Genomic DNA, 12887 nt, shown 5'->3' with positions numbered 1-12887 from the left:
GTAAAGACTGAAAGAACATTTGCTCAAAGATGATTGCAATAATGTATTCATTAAAAATAATAATGTTCAAACATGAGCCTATTTCACAAAGGAGTTCTTATTGCTTATAGGCTAAAAGCAACAAATGTGTTCTGAATATTACTCTAATAGACTCTAAATAATATACGGGGTTTCCTCTGCAGTCCTATTATTTTTAACACCTCCCAGGCGAATATCTGACCAGAAAGCATTGCATTCCCTCCATTATCAATCATGATTGGGTAATGGATTTTCTGCACTTGATGAGTCACAAAACTTGACAACACCCATGTCGATGAGTCTTTCAACTTGCTTCTTGAAGGAAGTGCAATTCTCAATCGAGTGTCCCGTAATTCCCGCATGGTATTCACATTGCGCGTTCGCATCATACCATTTGGGATACGGAGGTTGTAGAGGCTTCACAGGAAAAGGGGAAACAACATGGGCATCAAACATATTTTGATACAATTTCCTATATGGTACTGAAATTGGCGTGAATCGGGGCCTCTCTGTGTTTTGTCCTGTACCAGCTTCCTGTCTCGATGAACATTGCTAGTTAGCAGCCACCTTTCTTGGCTGACTTACAGTAACTGATTTAGAGTAACCCATGTTGTTCACCTCATCTTCTCTTCTCCTTGAGACTGACCTCTTGTTACTCTCTCCAGCATCGATCTTTCCATTTTTTATGGCATTTTCGATCATCTCGCCATTCATGATTATGTCGGGAAAGCTTTTTGTGGCACTCCCCAACATATGTGTAATGAATGGTGTCTTCAGTGTGTTAATGAACATCATGGTTATTTCTTTTTCCAAGAGTGGTGGCTGAACTTAGACTGCGACCTCCCTCCATCTCTGTGCATACTGCCTAAAGCTTTTGCTCGGCTTCTTCTCCATATTCTGAAGGGTGATTCTATCAGGAGCCATGTCTGTCACATGACTATATTGTTTCATGAATGCTTGCGCCAAGTCCCTCCATGAACCAATCGTGGCACGACTCAATTGATTGTACCATTTGGATCTTCGCCTGCAAGGTGTCTTGAAACAATGTATCAAGAGTTGGTCGTTGTTAACATATCCCGCCATTCGCCTGCAGAACATGGTGATGTGAGCTTCTGGGCAGCTTGTCCCATTGTACTTTTCAAATTCAGGCATCTTAAACTTATGAGGAAGTACTAAATCTGGTACTAAACTCAGCTCTTTTGCGTCAATGCCTCGATAACTCTCAGTGACCTCCATCGCCTTGAACTTCTCCTCGAGCCACCTACACCTTTCCTCTAACTGTTTCGGTAACTCCTCCTTCATTCTTTCCTTCTCAACCACTTCATCCAAGTCAGGAATGGCAGAGTTAACAGGATTATTTTCAGGATTAGAACCCGACCCAGTTTGGAGGTTCGAAATACCAGCCCGAAACTGCTGAGGCATGATAGTGACAGTAGATTTGCGCGGGTATTCAGCTTGGGCTCACATATATGGAGGGGTGAAACCTGGAGTGTAAAGAATTTCATCATCATTTCCCTCATCGACATTTGCCATGAGACCCTTTCCTTTATCACTTCCCTTAGTTATCAGTTGGGTTAACTTTGCCACTATATCTTCTTGGGATTCTCGCATCTTCTCAGACATCTCTTGTTTCATCTTGTCTAACCGCTCCTGCATTTGTAGTTGAAGCCGGTCTTGCATCTCCTTCTGGTACTGTTCGAAACTTTTCTAATCTATGATCCATATCTTTTGTCTTTGCTCGAGTGCCGTATCGGTGTTGGGTTAGTTGGTTGGATTCCAGGTTAACTGAGCAATGATTTTAGTTAATTAGGATCTTTGAATAATCTTTGATGCATATGATGTAATGAAATGCGAATGCATGAAATGAATGCATAAAAAGACGTTGATTCTGATTCAATTCCATTTAGAAAACCTTACTAGAGGACAAATTTCTTTACATAAAGCGGATATATATACGGCTTTGCCCTCATACTCGAAGCAAAGACATCTTCTCCTTTTTCATCCGGATGTTAAGATAAACCTCGCGAACTTCCAAAGGATGTCACTGCTAGCTCCTTCTGCTTGATTCTGGTCGCAATCCGTTGTCTGCCTATCCTCGCAATGCTCATTAGCTTCTTTAAGAAATTTGACATGTTAAAAGCTTTTAGACAATCATCTTGAATCCTCGGGCCCCGAAGTAAAGTTACGAATTCTTCCATCGCCCTTCTTGTATTTCTCGAAATATATTCAGGCTGCCGTACTATTTTCCATTTTATCAAGAAACCCGTTTTCTTATGATAGGCTTTCTAAGTTAGTAATCAAACTTGAATCAACATCTCTTTTCTACAATGCAAATGCAATGCAATCATAACCAAAACAAAACAAAACGAGTTAGTATCGGGTATAAACATTAAATCCAATACAATCAAGAAATAATAAAAACTCCTAGTCAGGTATCTACTAAGGTTTAGAGTAATTCTACCTAGGGTAAGCTCCTAAGGTTCACTATATGCGGTTCGGCTTCTAGTAAGGGGGTACTGAACGTGATTCCTCGATCCTCACCCATTATAGGCTCATATGGATCGAGTTCAGTTCAGGGGGACACATTTCCTTATGGCTGCATGGAGATGAAAATCTCACGAAGACATAGGTACAGATGTATCCCGGAAGCGGTCCACTACCCTGAACGGAGGTGAAAACCTCACGAAGGACTAGTTTCTCGTTCCCACTTAAAGGGTGAATGCAAAATGCAAATGCAAATGCAAAGTTGCCAAAATACCATGATAAAACATCAATGAGTGCGAAGGGAACTCATGAATTTTTTTAAAAACTTTTGATTTTCGACACAAAGACAAATATGATCAGTTTATGGCTCAACTCTCTAATGTCCCCAGTGGAGTCGCCAAGTTGTCGAAACCGTTTTTTTGAAAAACAAAAATCTAGTATTTTGGTTGTCGACTTAAAAAAAACAAAAATTGGAGTCGCCACCGATCATTTATTAAGGTGTGATCGGCCCACCTTAAAAAAAATAATTTTGGTCTACGAAATTTGAGAAAACAAGTTCGGGAGTCAGTTACGCACGAGGAAGGATTAGCACCCTCGCAACGCCCAAAATTGGTACCAAATTGATTTTTTTTAATGCCTCGGTGTCGAAAATTTGAAAAGATTTTAAAAAGGGAACTTTTTATTTCATGAATGAATCAAAATAATAAGACATTCTTATTTCAAAGAAATAAAACACCACACCCAGTGAGTTAGGGCACAATGTTTTTAAATCTTCAAAATACCCGAATATTGCATTTTGTTTCTGAAAATTCTTATTTCGAGAAGTCAAAATATCGGGACCAGTAAGTTAGGACCCAACATTTTAAATCCCCGAGAATAAGCTTTATTTGAAATTTGAGAATTTATTGCAAAACGAATACTCGGCTTTCTAAATTCATCGAAAAATAATCGCGATCCAGTAAGTTAGGACACGATCTTCTTCGAGAATCACGAATGCCAAATATTTTGAAAATTTATAAAATATGATGATTTTAATGCTTTGATGAAATCAAAATATATAAAAAACATGATAAAATGTTAATGCATATATAAAACACATATGTATACATGCAAATAGAAGGAATAAAATATATCCAATAAAACAAACAAAAAAAACATGTATTAAAAATAAAACAAAAGTAAAAAAAAATGCATATGTATATATTTACAGAGAGAAGAAAAAGGTATACGTATAAAATAATAAAATATATAAATAAAATAATAAAATGATTCAAAAGTATGAAAAAATGTATATATATATATTTATAAAAATGCGTATCCTGAATCACAAAATATAGGAAACACATGTGTATTTAAAATGTGTATATATACATTTAAATATATATTTAAAAATGAAAAAAACAAATAAAAAACCTCTTGTATGTATATATATTGTAAAAAAAATGAAACTAAAATGTGTAAATATATATACGTATTAAAAATGTTTGCATGTACAAAATGTTTGCATGCATTTTATAAGCGTTAAAATATATATATATATATATATATATATTATAAAATGCATATAAATAATATAACAAATGATGCAATAATAGTGATAAAAAAATAAATGAAATTAAAATCAGACAGAGGACTAATTTGCAACACGCGAGTTACAGGAGGGGCCAAAATAGAAATAATCCGCCCCTCTAAAACACTGCGCCGTAATAAGGACTTATTTGAAACAAAAATAAAACTCGTGGCCAAAATCAAAAGAAATAAAAAGTTGATTTAAACATGCTTCTAAAAATCAAGGGACCAAACGCGCAAATGTACCATTTAGGCCCATGACACGCGGATCCTCCCCGGGTCGGGTCACCGCGCAGGTATAGCCCTATACGGCGCCGTTTTGGGGCCACAGAAACAGGCCCTAAACTACGTCGTTTTGCAATCGTTACAAAACCCAAAATTTCCCAAAAAACAACTCATTTGCCTTTTTTTTTTGCACCAAACAGCAGAGAAATCCTCTGCTAGGGTTTTCATACCCAAACCCCCACTTAATGTCGCCGTTCATGCCCCCAAGCCTCCTTCAAACTCCGATTGTGACGGGGCGATGAAGGTTCAACGGCGCCGATATGGGGTAAAACTTTTGCCTCTTTGTTTCTTTTCTTTCTTAAACAACCAGTAAATATTTAACCAAAAGAAAACAATCGTAAAAAATGGAAAATAAAATAGCGTACACAAACAGTGGTAAATCACCTTTTGTTTTTTATTCTAATCTCCCCCCTTTTCTTTTCTTTACAATTGGTTTATATAACCGAAAATAAAAATAAAATACAAAATAATAAAATATTTTCTGTTATTCCTATTATTTCGTTGTTGTTTGTTTCCGTTTGTTGCTGCAGGCATGGCTAAAGGCGTGCGGAGCGACGTTTGCGGAGGTGCGCGAGGAGTGCGACTCCGAGTCTTGCGGAGGTGCGCAAAAGGGCAGCAGTTGCGGCGCCAGTTTGCTGCCACTGCTTAGGGTTTTCTGCTCTTTGAGAATTTTGGGCTAGGTTTAGTGGGCTGGGCATGTTTGGGTCTATTTATTTTCTTGGGCCCGGGCATATTTGGGCTTGTACACTAATAATATGTTTTAATCAAATAATGGTTAAATAAATTTTATTTTATATTAACATAAATGAGATAACAACTTAAATATTTGCATTTGTTTTATTAAGAGTATGGCATTAAAAGGAAAAAGAAGGTTTAAAGGTGTGAAATGGAATTGTCATTGTCATCTTTTGGGTGGTGAAGCTGAAATGGAAGGAAGCAATAATCCATCATATGCCATTCATAACAATTTCATTTCGTATCTTTTATTGAGTCTTCACTCGACTCGTATGGTATTGTTATCAATGCAGACGTTAAAATGCATTATCTCACTGTTTATGAGTTTGAGAAGGATTATGGATAGTTGTAAGTATTGTGTCAAAAAGAACCTATAATGAGATTGCTCAAAAAAAATATGTGCATGCATGGGTACCTTTAAATAAAAAAAGCAATTATATTTTTCTTATTCATCTATATATTTTCTATTTAATTTGTTTAAAATAAAAAATAGTGAAAGTTTTAATTATATATTGAAGTTGTATAGAATTAAATATAAGTGATTTCTTTCATAAAAAATTATATTTAACTTCAATTAAAATTAAATATTTTAAATTTATATTTAATCATTAAATTAGTTTACGTGAAATTAATTAATTATTATTGTCTAGAATGTTTTAGTGGAAAAGAAATTGATTCAAATATAAAAGTAAAAATTTTACCTCAAAGTTAATATTATAATTAAATTTAAATTTAAATATTTAACATGTATTTGTATAAAAATTATTAAAAAGTAGAAGAAAAACAAAAACAAATTATAATTATAATTTATAACAGTTCTTTAAAAATTAAATGTATGAGCAATGAAGTCTTAGCTTAATGACAAGGTAAAGGTCTTAAAATTTTAAGATCTCATGTTTCAGTCTCACTCCATGTAAACCATGCATGAATTGTAACTTCCGAAAAAATTACATATATTAATGAAAATTATATTTTAAAAATAATAAAATTTTAATTATTTTAATTGAAAACTGAATATAAAGATTGAAGATAACAAAAATAAGTTGAATAATAATTAATAAAAGATAAAGTCGTCATTTTATTTAAAATTGATTTAATAAAAAGGCCTTAAACAATTGGTAAATTTTTTATCAAACTCTATTCAGAGAAGGTAGGTAGATCTTTTATCGAACCTCAAGAGGTTTGTATAAATTCCCATTATTTTGACTAAATTGGGGTCACGAGTTAATCAATACTAACTCTATTAAAAATTATCATTTTAATATATAATAGCTGAAACTACATTTTAAGATAAATCTTAAAATGGATGAATGGGAAGTTGGAAAATGTAAGATTCTTTGGGTGTTGATTATATATATAATTTCTTCTTCTCCGTCTCATATAATTTAATATTAATATTTACATAAAGAGATTAAATTAAATAATTTTTCATTATTTAGCTATATTATTTTAGAATGGACGTTTTTAATGAGTGTTGTAAGGAAATACTTTTTCTATATTATTCTTTTCTGGCCAACTTCGTATTCTCTCATTAGTTTCATTTAAAAAAAAAAAAAAATTACGTCGTGGAAAAGACGAGATAATATTTTCAGAAATTTATTAAACATTTTTTATTTTTGCAAATTCTTATTTTTTAAGAATGTGGTTTCTTATGTGGCAAAGAGGGAGGGCAACGTATGGACGTGCTTTTCCCTCTACTTGCCACATCAGTAAAAACGTATCTAATAAGATCCGCTTTTGTTACCTGTACCTAAAATCGATTTGTTCTTCTAAATTAAAAAAAAAGAAAAAAAATCTTTTTCTCTAATATTTAAATAAAAACGACATTTTTGTCCAATTTTACCAAAAAAAATTGACAAAAGAAAAAACATACTTTAGTTGAACAAAAAAAGAAAAAATAATAAAAAGGAAAAATGTGTTGCGGTGGTGGTGTTTATTATATTTGAACTCGAAACAAGAAACAAGAAACTGGGTTAGCTAGGTTGTTGGATTTCGGTGGTATGAATGGCAATGGCAATGCATGTTGTTTTATTTTTCACATATATGCTGCTGTGAGCTTTGCTAATACAATAAGAGATTACATGTTTTTGTTCATTTTTTCCTCAAAGTATATATAGTTGAGCAGTGAGGAAGGCAGGCATGCTTTTGTAGTTCAATTCTCTATTTGCTTCATCCAATCATCAAAATCTGTACTGCTTGAGTGAATGGATTAACATGATTTCTCACCTACAAACTAATGGATTTGCTTTGGGACAACAAATTTTCTACCATCATTCTTCTATTACTACAAGGCATAACATTATTGTTATGAGTTCGAGTTCTCCTATTTATGAGTTGGGACACTTGTTTTATTGGGAGAGGTAACCAAAAACCTTAAAATGATTAGGTTTCATAAACGGATGCCTTAATTACACCAAAAAAATATTACTTTCATTTTTCAAGCATTGTATAATATATATTAGCATTGCTATAAAATATGTTATGAGCTTAAAACAAATAAAACAAAATAAAATAAAATTTCATAGTTACTTGCATTTACCATTAAACTATATCCAGATTGATTTAAAAGGTTTTTGTATTAGAAATTATACTCAATTTATTTAAAAATAATACTAGCCAATAAAAACGTAATAATGGCACATTATTATTAAACATACATTTTCTTTATAAAATGATATCATTTATGGGCTAATTTACTAATAAACCAAAATTTTATTATTAAAATTATCTTAAACAATCTAAATATAAATTATTGCTATAAAAATAAAGAATTATAAATTACATCAACTTATAATTTTTGTACAAATAGACTAATAGAATTGGTATTGAAATTTTGAAGGTCAAAGTCCAAGTCTCATTGTGTATAACTCTTATGTAAATTCTCCTCTAAATTTATTTTTGACTAGTTAATTTTGTACTAAATTATTAAAATTTATTGTTATTTTCTTACAAAAAAATTAATATAGGATAAATACCAAAACTATGCATGAACTATGGTTGAACGATGCAATTGTATACATGAACTTTGATTTTGTGTAATTTTATACATGAAACTTTGATTTGGTCCAATTCTTATAAATTATTAACACAATTGTTGATATGATGTCATTTTATATTTACATATTACATACATAAATAATTATATTTATCAAAAATATAAAAATAAACTGATGTATTTATTTAAATGTGTATTTTAAATCAAAATTAAAGTTTCACGATATTATTACACCAAATTAAAATTGAGGTAAATCCAAGTGATGTATCTTATAATATATAATCAAATTAGGCAACGTGCGGTAATAGTGTTGGTAAGATAATATCAAAATACATTACATAAAATTGGTCTTAAATAACACCCACCTTTACATCGAGAGTCCAACCATGAAAATTATACGCGCACCAATATCCTTTTCTTCTCTTCCTTACCCAAACTTTATATCCCAAAATTCTGAACTGAAATATTTACTTGGGAAAGCCTTTTATATGAATTAAAATGTAAAAATAACGTATCTAGAATATAAGTGCGTTCAAAAATAATTAAGTGTGAAATTAATAATAATCATAATAACAACACATATGTAATGTGTGTGAAATTTGAAGACATAAATACATCGATAAACAATATTAAATACACTATTTATCATAGTTTTCTCATCAATTATGAGTTAGCGTTGAGTTGACTTGTAATACCAACTCAAATAATAACATTATTACATAGAAATGTATAAAATACATTAAAATGAAGTTTTGCTTGATTGGTAAATTTAAGGTTTTACTAATTTAATTGGTTATTGTTAAAATAAAAATATTAATGTAATAGGCCCAATTTGCCCGGGCCCATTCTGAATAAAAAAAAGAAAAAAAGGAAATCAAATCAAAAACAAAGAAAATAATAAATAAATTCAGTCCAAAAAACAGTCCATTTACAATTGACCCAGATCAGTTTACCAAAAAATAAGTGGCCCAGTACAAGCCCAAATCCTAGTCTAAACACCTGATAGCCCAACTGGCCTAAACCCAAGAGGCCCAATTACAGTGGCCCGATACCCCTAGCCCAGAATTGAAACAAGCAGAAACCCTAGGGTTTCTGCGCCGCCTTCCCCGAGCCACTCCCTACGCACGTAGCACCACTCGCAAGCGGTTGCGCCCATCCGTACATGCCACGCCCCAGACCCTGCACTCCGTACCTGCAAAAGACGCACAAACCAGCAACGCAGCAGACTCCAACAGCATACAAAAAGGAGCAGAGAGAGAAAATGAAAAGGGACAGAACGGGGTGATATTTTTTATTTTGTCATTATATCTTGTAAATAGAGACTATAAAAGACAGGAATAGGTTGTAACCTTTATCCTTTTTTGCAATCAGAATACAAAAACACCAAAAAAAAGGTGATTTATGGGTTCACCCTCTCCTTTTTGTTCTTCTACGCAGTTTTTTTTTCTTTTCTTTTTTTCTTTTGTGTGTTTACTAAAGAAAATAAAAGCAGTAAGAAGGAAGGCTTACCTCTCGACCGGACCTGTTGCTCCTTCTCCGTTGTCATCGGAGTCTGGGGCGTGGTTCGGAGAGCCTCTGAATGAGGCGATGAACTGTCGAGCGGCGCCGAGAGGGAGAGAGAGCTTTTAGTTTTTTTTAAAAGAGGTAAAATGTTAGGTTAGGTTTTTTTTTTAGTTTTGACCACCGGATTTAAAATGGCGCCGTTTAAAGGCCTGTGACCTGCGCAGTGACCCGACCCGAGGGAAGGATCCGCGCGTTTCACTTCAATGGTCTATTTGCGCCACTGGTCCATCTGTTTTGTTTCGTGGTTTCAATCCGATCCTTCTTTATTTTTTAATTTGGTCCCATATGTTTGACTCGATGTTGCTCTGGTCCACGCTAAGGGTGCTGCGTTTTGGGAATAGGGAATATTTCCCACTTGGCCCCCATGTCATTCGCGCATCACACTCGGGCTCTCCATTTTGTTTTATTTCTGTTTTTTTCTTGTAGTTTAGTTTTGATTTCGATGTGGTCCTTCGATTAATTCGTTTATGATTTATTAATCTGTTTAATATTTTTGTTTTATTCTTTTAAACTTTATTTATTAATTTATCTGACTGCTTATTGTCCAATGTTTTAAATTAAGTACTATTTTTCATATTTTTCTTATTTAGCATATGCATGTGAGTTAGTTTAATTTGTTTCCTTCTTCTCTGTTTATCTTTAATGTTTTTTATTTCCTTATATATCATTTTACATGTTGTTTCGATTTTCTTTAAAATTATTGAGTTAGGTCGTTTCGTGTATTATTTTATATATTAAATTATCAAAATTTTTATCCTATACTAATGGCTCCAAATCAACCTACATTTTCCATTTAAAACTCATTGTCATATACTCTTTACTTATTTAAAATTCTTTTATTATTGATTTTAAACCACATTTTATTATATATTTTGTTTATTTCAACCTCTCGTATATATGGATATATATATATATATATATCATTTTACATATGATTTGTCCAAATTAATACATATATTGTTTTATGTATTTTGGTTTTCTTTCAGATACTATTAATTTATGTGGTATTTATTTAAACATTATTTTTATTTGTTTCAAATTTTCATACATGTATACGTATATATTTTTGTATGTATACTTTCATATATGTGTGTATATTATTGATTTTAATTCATTAGCTTTTAAATGTAGTGTTTGCATGTAACTATTGTCCTTATAAGTACGATATTATTGGTTCATTAATAACTTATCGTTCATTGGTGTGCATTTCAATTTATGAATTACTATTTCGTGTTGTATGTTATTCTTCCATTGTTTTATTTATTCAAAAGATTACATTTCATAACATTCAAACGTCAAAAGCATTTTTATCCAAGAAGCTTTCTAAAATAACGCAATACTTGAAATTTGGAGTCCTCGAGAGAATTGAGCCCTAATGTATTGGGTCCCAATTTTCCTCGTAGAATTTAAATAATCGAAATTTTTCTTCAATTAAAACACATAAACCAAAAAAACTCATTCTCGGGAATTTGATACGTCGTGTCCTAATGCATTGGATGTGACATGTCGTTTTCTCAAAATGATGATTTTTAAAAAAATAATAAGGGCAACATTCAACGCTCGGAATTTTGAGGAATTGTGCCCTAATGTATTGGGTTTCGATTCTTCATCTGACTTAAAGCAATTGAATACCCTTTTTAAATTTCACCACAAGTTTTGAAAATCAAAAGACAACTTATTCTCGAGGACTAAAAATGTCGTGCCTTAATGTATTGGGTGTGTCATTTTATTACTCTGAGACAAGAAAGTCTTTGGTATCCGCATCGATTTATCCATGTATCTTTTATAAAATTAGCACTAATAAGAGAGGGGAAGGATCGTATTTTAAAAGCTTTTCAAAGTTTCAACATTAAGACATTAAACAATCAATTCGGTACCAATTTTGGGCGTCACGAGGGTCCTAACCCTTCCTCGTGCGTAACCGACTCCCGAACCTGTTTTCTCAAAATTTGCAGACCTAAAATTATTTTCAAGGTGGCCCGATCACCTCAATAAAAGATCAGTGGCGACTCCCAAATTTTCATTTTAAAAAAGTCGATAACAAAATTTTGATTTTTCAAAGTGGTTTCGACAATTAATATACTCGCAAATAGTTTAACTATAGAAATGGTATTTACGTAATTTTACTAACCAAGTTGGTGACCTAGTTGAAGGTGACACCAATATAGTAAAGCACTTAATAAATCGTATATATATACAACTAACGGAGATAATAAATTGTACATGTTAAAATTGAAATGTATAAAATACATTAAAATGACGTTTTGTTAAGTGGTAAATTTAGAGGTCTATTATTTCAATTGGTGCGGATTTAAATCTCTATATTTTATTAAAATGAAAAAACTAATATACTCTCAAATAGTATTAACTTATTTTATCTATAAAAACATATTTTTGTGATTTTACTAATCGAATTGATGGCCCGATTAAAAATAACATCAACCGAATAAAACACTTAATAAATGATTAGTAGATGTAAACACTCCAAACCGTTGATGGGACTTGTAAAAGAAATTTGCAAATTCAATAAAGGCATAGGTTTCCATTGGCATGCATGGCCAACATATTACTTTCTAGGCTTGTGAGTATACGGCTTTCCCAAGCCCATACATATTCACAAACAACATTTCTGGGCCACTCAATTTTGTCATTTGCTTTGACTTAGATATCATAATTTCTCATTCGTGTTTATTTTCTGACCTATTCTATAATCATTTTCAATAACAAGTATCAATTGAATATTCTCCATAAAAATATTATAATAACAATTAGGGAAAAATAAAACTGGGAATCAGATGTAAACATGAAGAAAAAGAAAGCTAGGGATTGATTGGAAGCATGCAACAAATAACCATCTGTATACTTAAAAAATTAAAAATAATTTGACAAATTATAGAAAAACACCCCCAGGATACGAACATAACGTGTCTAATAAGCATGACACAACATGATTGAAAACATGCTTGATGAACATGATACGAAATATGCAGAGAGAAAATTCCCCATGCTTATATTGTGGAGTGGTGCAAAAAGACGACGGTAGGTTGTAGTGGTTATTTTCAAATAAGGGGATTCAATTGAAGAACCCTTTTTCTTTCTTTATGGAATGCTGAGCTAGAAGTCCATGGTTGAGGTTGACCCAGCACCCACCCAAACCACAAAAAAGCTCAGCCTTCACGGCTACATTTTCTGGGTTCTGACTCGGACTGACAATTGGATAATCACAGATGCATCTCGG

General features: G+C 32.3%; 1 long non-coding RNA gene across 1 annotated transcript; it reads left to right on the top strand.

Moving 5' to 3' along the window:
* Positions 1-4474: 4474 nt before the first annotated feature.
* LOC105798542 (uncharacterized) lies at positions 4475-5181 on the top strand. Its single transcript, XR_001135179.2, has 2 exons — positions 4475-4621; positions 4887-5181. It is a non-coding gene; the product is annotated as an uncharacterized LOC105798542 (long non-coding RNA).
* The last annotated feature ends 7706 nt before the right edge of the window (positions 5182-12887 follow it).

Source organism: Gossypium raimondii, chromosome 7 (assembly GCF_025698545.1).
Source record: "Gossypium raimondii isolate GPD5lz chromosome 7, ASM2569854v1, whole genome shotgun sequence".
Classification (NCBI taxonomy): domain Eukaryota; kingdom Viridiplantae; phylum Streptophyta; class Magnoliopsida; order Malvales; family Malvaceae; genus Gossypium; species Gossypium raimondii.
This window is presented reverse-complemented; position numbering and strand designations above follow the sequence as displayed.